Source organism: Muntiacus reevesi, chromosome 1 (assembly GCF_963930625.1).
Source record: "Muntiacus reevesi chromosome 1, mMunRee1.1, whole genome shotgun sequence".
NCBI classification, from domain to species: Eukaryota; Metazoa; Chordata; class Mammalia; order Artiodactyla; family Cervidae; genus Muntiacus; species Muntiacus reevesi.
Genome location: NC_089249.1, coordinates 220771243 through 220785751, shown reverse-complemented (window position 1 = coordinate 220785751; position 14509 = coordinate 220771243). Strand labels below are relative to the sequence as shown.

General features: G+C 48.6%; 1 long non-coding RNA gene across 1 annotated transcript in view; it reads right to left on the bottom strand.

The window, feature by feature from the left end:
- LOC136167606 (uncharacterized) overlaps nt 1-14509 on the bottom strand; it is a 40088-nt gene that overhangs the window by 16718 nt on the left and 8861 nt on the right. The window contains exon 2 of the long non-coding RNA XR_010663097.1: nt 7437-7524. This is a non-coding gene — a long non-coding RNA (uncharacterized lncRNA). The remainder of the gene's footprint in view (nt 1-7436; nt 7525-14509) is intronic.

Genomic DNA, 14509 nt, shown 5'->3' with positions numbered 1-14509 from the left:
AGACAGAGGGAACAGTTCATCCACAGGCTTAGACTGGAGCCAGCCTGAGCTATTCAGTGACCTGCAGGAGGCCTGTGTGCTTGAGACTAAAGGCAAAAGAGGAGGAGAGTATAGATCAAGTTGAAGAGAAAGAGGGGCAGAGTTTTGTGGGCCTTGGAGGGCTCTGTAGGCCCTTAGCTTTTTCTGAAGAGGCATCGGGTTAGGGAGGCAAGCAGAGCCGGCCCTTCCCTGACTTATATTTGAAAATATCCCCCTGGTAGCCCTGGGGCTTAAAATCAGTACTGACTCCATCAGGCGAGGTGTTCTGAGGCACAGGAAGGTAGGCAAGCTTAGGGTGAGCCTGGGGAGAAAACTGACCACTGGAGCAACAGGCAGGAAGGTGGAGGAAGGTGGGAAAAATGGCCTTGGGCTCATCTCAGGCTTGGATGAATCAGCAATGAAGGTCACTGATTCAGGATGGGACTACTACCAGAGGCACCAGGAAGGATATTTGTTGCATGGGCACCTGAGTACCACAAACAACATCTCCACCACCACGCCTCTCCACTATGCACAGATCCATCACATATACCTCCACCATCCACACCTCCTCCACCATCCACCACTACACAACTCCATCACTCCACATCTCTACTACATACACTTCCACCACACACTCCAGGTAGCCACCCAGCACGGCTATTTCACCTAAATTTGGAACCACCCCTCCTATCCCCTCCTTGCTTTGTAAATTCCAATAGGACACCTGGTATTTGCCTGCCTTATTCACCACTGTATTCTCAGGGCCTGTCCTCCACAGATAAGCAGGCATTCTTGAGAGTGACAAAATGAAGGAATATGAATGGTGGTGCTATTGTTCAATACAGCTATCTACTATATGCAAACAGGAACTACTCAAAGGCAGGAATTTTTTTCCTTGTTCTTTTCAGTGATTTAATAAACACTGTTATGTGCCTGCCCTTTGAACCCATGTGTCCAAATCTGGAAAGTACCTGGCATCCATATTGCCATTTTGCCCCTCTTTCCCTCCCCTTGTCTCCCCTTCCCTCCTTTCTCATTTCCTCACATCCTCCCTCCCTCTGTCCCCTTTCTCCTTCCCTCTCTCCTTTCTTCTTCCCTCTAGCCCTCCCTCCCTGTACCCTTCTCCTTCACCTCCCAGTCCCTCTATCTCCCCCTCCAAGCCTTCACCTCTGCGCACAGAGACCCTCATAGGATACAGGCACAGCCTTGCTGCCTGAGCACCTCAGGGTCAGGAATGGCACTCCACATGGGAGAGATGGTATTTTAGAATCAATGGAGCCAAGTAGAAAACCTGTGCCAAATATACAAGCTGGTTCGTAGACTATGATAGTTCACTGGCAGTTTTCATTAGAAGTTCAAAGTGTGTGGGGACATGGATCTTCTCATGTCAAGGCAAAGTGGGGTTCAGAAACAATAGACTGTACGTGTGTGATGACCAAGACACACAGCGAACCCAGAAGAGCCAAGCTCATAGCCAAGCAAGACAATGGGCAGGTGCTCCAGCCATCTCCTCCAACCCCCTCCCACCTGCCGCATTATGGGGAAGATGACACTGACCCCAGATGTCATTTCACCCAGGTGGGGTGAAAGCGTAAGAGAGATGGGTTTCCAGGAGGAAGAGAGCAGCACGAAGGCTCACAGGCAAGGGCAGGACACAGCTTGGGCCACAGGCACCACTCAACTTCTGGACCTTCCACTGAGCCCCCTCATTCCTCCAAGGGGCACCTAATGGCTGCTGGTCAAACCAGAACTTTTTGTCCGTGTTCACTTCTTGGGAGAAGGAAGGCCAGGCTTCAAGATGGAGAGATAAGCCATGCGTGGGAGCCCAACCCGCTTCCAGCAAGATTTGCTGGGAAATGAGCACAGAAGCTAGGTGGAGAGGGTTGGTAGGAGGTAGAAACCAAGGGCCTGCCCCACCCACTCAGCCTTAGGTGGTCTGCTCTTGCTGGGTCACTGACTGGTACACTCTTGCAGATGCACCTATTGCATCAAAAGGATTTCTTCCTAGGTGTCTGCTGAGAGAAGGGAAATAAGCCTTAGCATTTGCTTTTGGCTAACAGTCCTGAGATCCCACCCTTTTCTCCCTTTACTCCAGTAGGGCCTGTCAGTGGAGACCTGAAAAAGCAGGGGGAAGTGAGACCAGGAAGCCTAGTGGCATGAAAACACAATGGGTATATCCTTGTACAAGACTCTGATTCCATCCATTCTCCCAGATGCTGACAGCTCGGCTTAGGCCCCGACCTTGTGCACATGCCCTACCTCAAGCAGACTCAGGTGGGTGGTCCCTCACCTTCTCTCATGGCACAGCCTTTTAGGATGAACTTGGCAGACCCTGTAAGCAACCCCTCCTCAAACCAGCCTGCCATCCCCAAAGAGGATGTGCTCACCTCTCCCTGACCTGAGGCCTGCTCCTCTTCTGTCTGGACCAATATGCCTTCCTGTCCATATCTTTCCTGAGGCTGGCACTCTTGATGAGCTGGTACAAGGGCTGGGATGGGATGGGACTGGTCCCCCATCTGTGACAAAAGGAGGGACCCCTCTCCCTGCAGCCCATCATTTCACCTCACAAGGGTGAGATGATTCTGGGGTGGCCTCAAGAACAGTCTGTCTACCTTTTTCCTGGGAGCTTATACAGACAGAGGAGGATGTCTCAGAGGCATACTTGACCTGTGGTGATCCAGTCAGCCTGCACGAGGGTCTGAGGCGGGTGGGTCTGGAGCTGTACAAAGTCAGGGTTTGTGCTCAGTGCCAAGCCCTCCTCCTGACTCCATGTTCTTTCTCCTCTCCACCTCCCCTGCTTATCCTACCCATTCAAAGTTCTCCATGCAGTTTTTGAAAGTGAAAGTCGCTCAGCTGTGTCAGACTCTACGACTCCATGGTCTATACAGTCCATGGAATTCTTCAGGCCAGGATACTGGAGTGGGTAGCCTTTCCCTTCTTCAGGGGATCTTCCCAACCCAGAGATTGAACCCAGGTCTCCCACATTGCTGGCAGATTTTGAAGTTCTGTATTATGCTTGTAGAGGAGAGTGGGAAGGTAGGTGCAAGGCCCATATAGCCCAGCCACCATGTCTGTTTCACTCTGAACTCCACCAAAAGGAGGGCATGAAGGCATGGCTACGTGATCATCTACTTCTGTGTGGGATACAGAAGGCGTGAGCTTTCCCATCAGGTGGTTCTCACACCCCAAGGCAAGGGGTGGAGGAGGGACTGAGTGGGTACAGAAAGAGGAGGGCAAAGGGCAGGGGGTGAAGGATAGGACTGCAGGCAGGACTCCCTTACCCAATGTCTCCCTGGCTCAATGTCTTATTCCTTCTAGCTCCTGAATCCTCCCTGACCTGATCTCATCACCTCCCAGCTGCCACAAGCCCTGCTCACAGTGAGCAGGTTAAATCCTCAGGCGACTATGAACAATTCATCTTCAACCCACACTTTGAGGGGCCTCTTCCCTGAGCAGCAGATGGCAAGTAGGAAAGGATCCCCCTAACACAGTCCCCTCAAGAACAGAGTCCCCCAGCACAGGTCCCCAAGTACAGGCTTCCCCAGGTTAGGGCCCCCAGGATACTCTCCTAGCATAGATTCTTCTAGCACAGACCTGCCCCCAAAAGAAGCCCCTCTCCAGGACAGACTCTCCCAGCTCTGAGTAAACTGGAGAACAAGTCCAGGATGCTTGACAAGGTTAAGAGAATCCCTCCAAGCAGAGCTTCAGTTCAGTTCAGTTGCTCAGTCGTGTCCGACTCTTTGCAACCCCATGACCGCAGCACATCAGGCCTCCCTGTCCATCACCAACTCCCAGAGTCTACCCAAACCCATGTCCATCGAGTCGGTGATGCCATCCAACCATCTCATCCTCTGTCATCCCCTTCTCCTCCTGCCCCCAACCCCTCCCAGCATCAGGGTCTTTTCCAATGAGTCAACTCTTCGCATCAGGTGGCCAAAGTACTGGAGTTTCAGCTTCAGCATCAGTCCTTCCAATGAACACCCAGGACTGATCTCCTTTAGGACCCCCCAACAAAGACCCAAGTGCCTAGGAAGCTGGCAGCCCTAGGCTTCATAGTCAGGCCCCAGCTGTGGGGAACATGGGTACCAAGACACACCTTACAAGCCTGGTCCCCACCTTTCTGAAGGGAAGTCCACCTCTCAGGCCTAGGGTTCTGTGGCAGCCCTGCCTCAGCACTGACTACTCTTGAGAGCTAATTTGCTTGCTTGTCTTGCTCGGATGTGTTCCTGTATGTAGTGTCTGTGTGCATACCTGTTCTGTCAAGGCAGTACCAGGGCTTGAGTCAAATGTTGGTCACATTTCTTCCAGGCTATAGACCTGCAAGGATTTCCCCCAGGAAACACACCTCAGTGCATACTCAGAAGCCAGGCAGCTCTGGAATCATCCTCAGCTCAGACACATGCAAGCCAACACAATCAGGCCTCAGTTAAGTCCCTGACTCCTTCCTGTGAGCCTTGGCTTCCTCACTGGAAAACAAAAGTAATGAGGACCTGCCTCCAGGTGTGTGGGTGGCAAGTCAGTGAAAGAACCTCAAAGCTAAACTAGCAAGAGTGATGTTAAACCCACACCCTGGGCCCTGGCAACACGGAGGCACTCTGCCAAAGAGGATGAGGGTTCCCCAACAACCCAATAGTGGATATTATTTTTCTGTTGGTTTATAAGCAAGAATTGAATCCAATCAATTAATATATGTATATGTTTTTCAATTAGTTTGTTTACTTTGATTGGAGGGTAATTACAATATTGTGATGGTTTTTACCATACATCGACATGAATCGGCTGCAGGTATACTTATGTCCCCCCCCATCCTGAACCCCACTCCCACCTCCCTCTGCACCCTATCCCTCTGGGTTGTCCCAGAGCACTGGCTTTGGATGCCCTGCTTCATGCATTGAACTTGCACTGGTCATCTGTTTTACATATGATAATGTACATATTTCAATGCTCTTCTCTCAAATATCCCATCCTTACCTTCTTCCACTGAGTCAAAAATTCTGTCTCCTTTCCTGAGATTCCTTAAAAAAACTGGGAATAGAACTGCTATATGACCCAACAATTCCACTGTTGGATACACACCCCAAAACCAGAATTGAAAGGGGCATATGTACCCCAATATTCATTGCAGCACTATTTACAATAGTGGATATTTTTAAAACATAAACAAAACTCAGAATTTTGTTGAACTCTCTTCTGTTGCAATTTGGCAACGTTATACTGATAATTTCGCTTGTCAGTGCCTAGGGCTTCTATAGGCTTCCCTGATAGTTCAGTTGGTAAAGAATCTGCTTGCAATGCAGGAGACCCTTGTTCGATTCCTGGGTCGAGAAGATCTGCTGGAGAAGGGATAGGCTACCCACTCCAGGGTTCTTGGGCTTCCCCTGTAGCTCAACTGGTAAAGAATCTGCCCGCAATGCAGGAGACCTGGGTTGGGAAGATCCCCTGGAAAAGGGAAAGGCTACCCACTCCAATATTCTGGCCTGGAGAATTCCACGGACTGTATAGTCCATGGGGTCACAAAGAGTCGGACATGACTGAGCAACTTTCACTTCACTTCACTGCAGGGCTTCTAAGGCCTTCGTCAGGTCCAAGAAGTGATGAAGGTGGACTGTAGGACAGGGAGGTTCTCAGTAGATGTCAGCCTCAATTCCCATCAGCAACGCCCCTGACTTCTCCTTCATCCTTTCCCTCTGGGTTCAAGACCCTTCCCAGATCTCCTCCTGCCCTGTACCCTCCTCTCTTTCTCCAGAATGCCTTTCATCACTTGACATACTACATAGCTATTTTATTTTCCTCTCTCCTCCGTACTTCATGATTTAAAATTTGTTTACATTTTCACTAATGTATAAATTATATACAGCACAGTGCAGATATTTTAGTTGATGAAGTTGTGTGTATTTTTATAGTTGAGTGACAATCACCCAGGTGATGATTTAATGCATTTCCTTCACCCCAGAAGGTTCTCCTGTGCTGCTTTCCAGTAAATACCCTCAAGAAGTAATCCCTTCTGTTACTTTTATTCCCAGTGTTTAGTTCTGCATGTTTTTAAACACGTATGAAACTTTCACTTCACTTTCATAAATAGTTTTGTTGTTGTTGCTCAGTCACTATGTCATGTCTGACTCTTTGCAACCCTGTGGACTGTAGCCCACCAGGCTCCTCTGTCCATGGGATTTCCCAGACAAGAATACTGGAGTGGGTTGCCATTTTCCTTTCTCCAGGAGCTCTTCCTGACCCAGGGACTGAACCCACCTCTTCTGCTTTGGCAAGAATATTCTTTACCACTGAGCCACCAGGGAGGCCCTCATGAAACAATATGTGAGGCGAGCAGAAGTAATGCAGCTTAGATTAGGAGTAGGCCTTCCTACTTGGTAAGATTATCAGGCCACCTGGATACAATCAATCAGCTGTCGCTTAACACTGACCGCTGTTTGCCAATTAGGAAATTAGGAACTGGGCGGAACCAACCCCACCCCCGCCCCCCCGGCCGGGAAAGTCCCGCGCTGGAAAGTTTTGACCAATGAAATTGCTTTGCAAACTTGTAACCAATCTGCTTAAACCAACTACCAACAGCGTGTGCTCACCCTATAAATTTGTGTAACAACTTGGGCTTGGGGTTCTCTGACCCGCACCACTGCGTTGGATGTGGCAGGGGCCCTGACTTGAGTCAGCAATAAACTTCCCTTTTTGCAAGTTGCATTGTCTTGGAAGCCTTCTCTCTTCCCGCTCGGGGATTCGGACATCGGGCATAACAAATACAGCATATTTCTTTTGCTCAATTTTATGTCTGTGACATCTACCCATGTTGGTTGTGAAGTGTTATCAGTCATTTGTTTTGTTTTCTTTGTTTAATTGCTGTTTTTTACTGAGTAGTATTGTATGAATATGTATATATTATATATATATATAAATATATATAAAATATATATATATATTTTATCTGTGTGAGTTTAGGGCCATTATGAACATTCCTGTGTCTTTGGTGGACATATGTACTCATTTATGGATATATACTAAGGAGTGAAATTTCCAGATCTTAAGGTATACATATATGCAGCATTAGTAGATAATGACAAACAGTCTTCCAAAGTGTACCAAGTTACCCATCTACCAATGCCATATGAGAGTTCCAGTTGCTCCATATGCTTGCCAGCACTTTCTACTGTCAGGCTTTTGATTTCAACTCTCTCTAATGGCTCGTGGATATGAAGAAGAATCTCACTGGGGCTTTAATCCATATTTCCCTGATGACTAATTATGGTGCCTGTTCATTTGCATATTCTCTTGTGAAAGTCCTATGTGTTTTTTCCTAAGGGATCCCAGGCACTTTAGTAGGGTATTCAGTAAAGATGTGCTGAATGAATGGGTAAAAAATGAATCAACAAAATGGATAAAATCCACCAGAATAAGAGGCTTACCCTCACCACTGGCTGCCACTATGCTTGTCTTCAAAGATCTCCAGCACTTTGCAGATTTGTCTCCTTTGGTTGGGCTTCCTCGCTTGCACTAGTGGTAAAAGAGCATACCTGTCAAAGCAGGAACTGTAAGAGATGCAGGTTTGATCCCTGGATCAGGAAGATCCCCTGGAGGAGGGCATGGCAACACACTTCAATATTCTTGCCTGGAAAACCCCAAGGACAGAGGTTCCTGGCGGGCTACAGTCCATAGGGACACAAAGATTCAGACACAACTGAAGTGACTTAGCAGCAGCAACAGATCCTTTGGTTACACACATAAGAGTTGTGGTAGAACTGGGGCACTTTGGGAAGCTATTAGAAAGGTCTGAAACAGGATGCCAGCTTCCCAGCTGAACAGCTTGGCAAGCACATTGCTAAACACTGCCAAGCTTGAGGCACCCCTTTATGGCTCTGGGTTTCAGAGAACAGAGAGGGAGTTATGCCAGCAACAGGTACTGACACATTTACACATTTCCCTACCATTCACCAATCTCTACTTCCTACCCAGTCAAATCCCACCCCTTCTCTCCAGCCCAGACTGCACCTGACATTTGTGTTCCTACTGTAACCTAGGCAATCTTGAATTCTCACCACTCAGCAAAGGGCAGGATAGAAGAGGGTGACAGTTCTCAGAATGAGAGGACTATAGGAAGTATAGCAGGCCTGAGTCTCAGAAGTGGGGAGGTGTGCATGAAAAACAGAAATACACTAGGAACCCAGAAGAGGAGAAAGTGAAAGTTTCACACCCAGAGTAAAACCCCAGTGGGGAAATCTAACCTGAAAATCCTGAGGAGTAGGGGGTGACAAGGGGGCCCTTGTGGGAGGATCCAAGTCTAAGGAAAGGTGGAAAGGAGATCAAGAACACTGCCTGAATTCAGAGAAGTGATATGTAAAGATTCTTTGGCCTCACTGCTGACCGCAGTGGGCACACAAATCCACACCTCATTCCTGCATTCACCAATGTAGCACTCTTTGAGCACCACTACATACCCACCCTCCACTAGACATCATAGATAAACAAGCAAGTTTCTGATATCATGTAGTTCACATGCTAGCCAAGTAAATAAAGGCATAACCATGCATAACCAGTAGTCATGTATGGATTTGAGAGTTGGACCATAAAGAAAGCTGAGTACCGAAAAATTGATGCTTTTGAACTGTGGTGTTGGAGAAGACGCTTGAGAGTCTCTTGGACTGCAAGGAGATCAAACCAGTCAATCCTAAAGGAAATCAACCCTGAATATTCACTGGAAGGACTGATGCTGAAGCTGAAGCTCCAATACTTTGGCCACCTGATATGAAGAACTGACTCACTGGAAAAGACCCTGATGCTGGGAAAGATTGAGGGCAGGAGGAGAAGGGGACGACAGAGGGTGAGAAGGTTGTTGGCATCACCGACTCAATGGACATGGGTTTGGGTAGACTCTGGCAGTTGGTGATGGATAGGGAGGCCTGGTGTGCTGCGGTTCATGGGGTCGCAAAGAGTCAGACACGACTGAACGACTGAACTAAACTGAAGTTAAAGAAAGTCTCACAGTCCTCAAGAAAAACATTCTAGATCCTACAGGACCTCAAAGAATGAGCTGGAGAGTTCTTGGGGTGGTTACAATCTTGAGCAAGTTCCGGGAGTTGGTGATGGACCGGGATCCTGGCCAGCTGTAGTCTGTGGGGTCACAGAGTCGGACACGACTGAGTGACTGAACTCACTGACTGATGCAAAATTAGAGTGTTAGTAGAAATAAAAACAAAGTATACCAGAAACTGAGCAGGCGGTGGTAAGGGAGGTTGAGTCAAGGGGCTGCCATAACTTGACTTGTGTTTAGAACTGTCATTCTGGTGGTAGCCAAGGGAGAGAACTGGGGAGAGCCTGGGGAAGTGACCGTTGTGAGGGATGTGGAGAGAGCATCTTGGCCAGGTCGGGGGTGGGGAGACTTACCTAAGAAGTTGTGGGGGCCAGTGAGAGGCCCTGGAGAGGCAGAGCAGAGGGGGCTGAAAACCCTGGAGGTGAAGATTCAGCGGGAAGGAGGACTCAAATCTACTTCGGGGTATCTAGACAAGGAAACTGGAAGGTCAAGGGTTCACGCAGTCCAGGTTGAGGGAGGCAAGGAGAAAGGTTTGAGGGCAGGTGGAGAAGAGAGCCCTGGATTCTTCCTGATTATCCTCCATTCAGCCTCTCCTCTCCAGCAACTTTCCCAGGCCCTAGTGAAAATGAAAGTTGCTCAGTCACGTCCAGCTCTTTGCGACCCCATGGACTGTAGCCTGCCAGGCTCCTCTGTCCATGGAATTCTCCAGGCCAGAATACTGGAGTGGGTAGCCATTTCCTTCTTCAGGGGATCTTCCCAACCCAGCGATGGAACCCAGGTCTCCTGCACTGCAGGCAGATTCTTTACCATCTGAGCCACCAGGGAATCACGGTGCAATTCAAAGAGTGGGATCTGGGAAGTTCAAAGGCAGGAGAGAATATACCTCCTCACCCCGACCACGCCTCTCAGACAGACCTGAGCCACATCAGGACTGGGCTGTTGGAGTGAGCTCTCTTCTGGGGACCCAAGAACCATACTCAGAGTCTGTGAGTACCCACAGCTATCCTTCCAGGCCAGGGCTCTAGACGGGACCTCCCCCACTGCCCTAAGCCTCCCCCATTGCCCTGTCCCTGGCCTACTCTCCAAACCAATAATGGAAACATATCATCTGACATATATTTTGGAGGGGACAATGAGGAAAATTTTTTTGAAGATGCAGGATGATCTATACTTCATTTACATATTTATTCACCCATACAGCAAATAGTCACAATGAGGCTGCAGCTGTGCCAGGTATGGAGCGTGACTACAGAGGATAAGGCAGACCTGGCCTCTGGCTCCTAGGGCAGGCGTCTGGGCTACTCAGCGGTGTCTCCACCCCAGAGACAAGATGCAGCAGATCTCTAAGGTAGTAGCTGATTAGCTCAGGAGGGTAAATAGTGGATTGAGGGCTGTGGGGCTGGTGTCAGTTTACCGTGGCCAATAATGAATACCTCTTGGCACCAGGGCCAACACAGACTCCCTGGTCTGGTTTCTTCTGGGTGAAATAAGAGGGATCAGCTGCATAATTTGAGCAGCTCCTTTAGCTCAAAGATGTATTGTGCTGTTCTCCTCTTTTGCTGAGAAGGAGCCCTCTACCCTAACTTTGCAGGGTCAGGCAGCTGATGGGAAAGTAGGAATAACTCCATGCAAATTTCCTCCACTCAAAGCACTTATGTTTCCTAGAAGGCCCAGCTGTGCATCTTCTGGTTTTTTAATGACTGAGCAAGATGCTGGTAATTGCTTACCATTTTAAGCACTGTTTTCCAGCAATATGGCATTCTGGTTAGAATGTAAATCTCACAAGGGGATAAGGAGGCAAAGAGACAAAACTTATGACTTCAGGATGGGTCAGATTCCACTTCTCACATCAAGGAAGGGAGAAGGGATAAGTCCCATTCTTGTTCTTGAAGAAAAGGTAGATGGCTGAGGGTGGAGGAAGGCTGAATTCTGAAATGCACGTGTTTAAAAGAAATTATAAAGTAAAATAAATTGTAAAATCTGGCACATGGGTTCTCAGAAGGAGGCTGGAGAAGCACAGGAGGCCCTCAGGAAAGCAAGAGAGACAGGGCAAATGGAGTCAACCTTTAGACAGGAAGACCAAAGGACAGAGAGTCTGGGCTGGGCACTGCCCCAAGCATGAAATCTGCAAGGAAATGCAGAGGGAGGAGAGAGCGTTTGTACGAAGCCTTTGCCCAAAACACTTGTCCATGTGTCCTGTCTTTCCTCTGCCACCAAATTTGCTCATTTATTTGTCTACCCATTTTTTTAACCACTTGTCCATCTGTCCCTCCATCCACCTCTGCATGCCACAAGCATGTCTAGTGGCCAGTATAAGCCAGGCTATGTACAAAAGGGATTAATTTCTGGTCCAAAATGGAGATTGAGGAACTGCCTCCTATCTTACTCTGTGCCAGAACAGAAGGAATCGCAGAAAACTGTCAAAGGTGATGAGTGGAGCAGGGTGGGAGAATGAGGTGGTGGGGGCACATATAGTTTGTCCTTCTATGCTTTCTTTTTCCATAATGCCACTACACCATCACAGTCACAAATGAAGGAAGAAGGGTGGACCAAATGAAACATAAATCCTGAGTTGGGAATCAAGGGTATAGTCACACATTGCGTGTGTGGATGCTTATAAAAAAATAATGAATACACATTTTTAAAGGTATACGGTGGTTAAGTCTGACATGAGGGTCGGACTCCTCCATACTGTAGGGAAAGATACAGAGGGAAACTTGGTAACAAAGTATTAGTCTACTCAGGCCCCCACAACAAAATACTGCAGACTGGGGTGGCAGAAGCAACAGAAATTTCTGGAGGCTGGAAGTCCAAGTTCAAGGTGCTGACAGAGTTGATTCCCTTGAGACCTCTCTCCTTGGCTTGTACATTAGTGCCTTCTCTCTATGTCTTCAAGTGGTCTTTGCTCTGTGCACACATTCCTGGTGTCTCTGTGTCTCAAAATTTCCTCTTCTTATAAGGACAACAGTCAGATTGCATAGGGCCTACTCTAATGGCCTCATTTTAACTTAATCACCTCATTAAAGGCCCTGTCTCCAAATACAGTCATGTTCTGAGGTACTACGGGTTAAGATGACAACACAGGACTTGGTGGGGAGAAACAATTCAGCCCATAACACAGATAATAGTTTCAACAAGGACAACAATAAGAAAATGACAGTCACAAAACACATATCTTCCATTGGCTCCTAGAGGAAACGTATGAGCCAGAATGAATGGAACCCTGTCCAAGGCAATTGTGATAATGCAGGCTCACAATTAGGCAAAGTTCAACTTCAATGAACCGTCTCTAGGGAAGGGCCTCACAATGTCTCTCAAGGGCTTGAGAAGCTGGTATCCTACCAAGTACATCTCAAAACTACTGAGATTATTAAATGATGCCTTTATACCCTCTATCCTCACCCTGTCCTTCCACAGCCAGTGAGCTGGGTCTTCTCACCACAACCAACATTCTATCAATCCTAAGGGGGAAATGGGGCATCCAATGTGGTGGACAGGTTCACCTCACCTGTCCCCCACATTGGATTGAGGGCTTGGCCTCAAGGATGACAGTACAGCTGGCCAAGGGCAGGCACTCTGGGCAAGGCTCCTTGAGTGGGGGAAGTGAGGGGGCAGTCCTCAGCACTTGGGGTGCTGGGGGCAGTTTGGCAGTCCTGGTGACTAAGACACCCTCCAGTAGGGAAAGAAGAGTATGCGAGTGCCAGGATGTTGCATCACAAGTCTAGAAATACAAACACTCCTCAAAGCAACACCAGTGTTAACACTAGCAAGACGTCTTGGTCCTCAGCTGTTTGCTCGCCATCTACACAGCTATGTGCCTGGTGTGGCTGGCCCTCACCCCCCTGTCTGTGCTGGGCCAACAGCCAACCTACCAGGTGCTTTGAGGACCCCCAGTACGAAGAGATGGTGCAGCTGACCCAAGATGGGCTGGGGTAGATGGCCGAAAGGAAACAGATAGTGGTGATTGGGGCAGGCATGGCAGGGCTCACCGTTGCCAAGTCCCTGCAGGATGCTGGCCACCAGGTATATGTGGAGTAGGATCTGCGAGGGTCCTGCATGGGGAACTTGGGAGAGAGGGAGGTGGACAGCCTCAGAGAGTTGGGGCAGGGGACTGGGTCTGGGGCTTAAAACGGGGGTAGAAGGGCTAGGAGAACCGGATGGTCTGACTCTATAACAGAGGGAGACCTGGGGAAGAGGAAGGAGGGCTGTGAGAGCCTGCTAGGACGGGGTGTGTCCATTCTCACTGAGGTCAGGAAAGGGCTGTCTTTCTAGGTGACTGTCCTGGAGGCCTCAGGGTGTGTGGGTGGCAGAATAGAGATTCACAGAGTGCCCAGAGCACAGTGGTATATGGATCTGGGTGCCATGAGGACACCCTATAGCCACAGGTATGGTTGGGAAAAGTGTGGGCGGGTAAGGAAGACTGGGGGCATGGGCAGTAATCTCATTTGTACCCTCAGGATTTTAGTTTCTGGAAGTGATGAGTAGCCATGGAGAGGTTAACGCCATTGGTAAAATTTATTACTTATAGTTTCAGAGAGAAGGGAACACAGCACAGCACACAAGTCCCCGGGGATATATTGGGATGGTCAGGAAGCAGAAGACAGGAGCAATCAGAAGGCACAGACCACAGCTTTTACTGGAGTTTCTGAGGGGGAGGCAAGGTAGGACAGAGTAAACAGCTTAGACTTGGCTGGTTTGAATAATTACAATGGGCTTTGGGCTGTAGGCATGGTCTCTGGTTGCCTGGTACCTGGCCCTGAGTGAGTTAGAGCAGGGGAAATATTGACTTGTTGTGTGAGTAGGAGTATGGCCTTAGATCAGCCAGGTTGCACAGTGAAAGGAGAGGTCTAGGCAAGCTGACATGCAGGAGAGACATAAACACTTTGATGAAGGTTCGGCCCTATGATGAATGAATATCAAATAGAAGGAATCTAAGAACACACAGTTAGAACACATAATTTGAACTAGCAGTCAACATCAAGGCCAAGACAAATAGTAATGAGTGAGAATCTTTTCCTGGAAGTCAGTAGGGCTGGATCTGACCCCAACTCACAGCCTCAATGTTTCATTCTATATATTGGGCATAATGGCACTGGCCTGTCTGCTTAGAAGCCCATGTGGAGGACCCTGAAAGCTAACTGGGATGGGAGAGTACCTTGAAAAGTCAAAAGTGGCCTGGTAGGTTTGCTAACAATGGTAATAAAGAGTATCCATCGAGGAGGATGCAGTGTCTGGTAGGAGCCCTGGCACCAGGAATTGGCACCAGTTAACCTCATGAAGGCTCATCCTAAAAGGGAGTCCTGCTCCATGGAGAAGGCAGGGTGGTGGAAAATGCTTCCTAGAGACTTGGGAAAGATGAACATGGCCTCCGGGGAAGATAAGACCAGAGGACCCTACCACTGCGCTCTTCATGCTGCCTCCTGGGCCTTGAGACCAGAGAACTCAGACAGA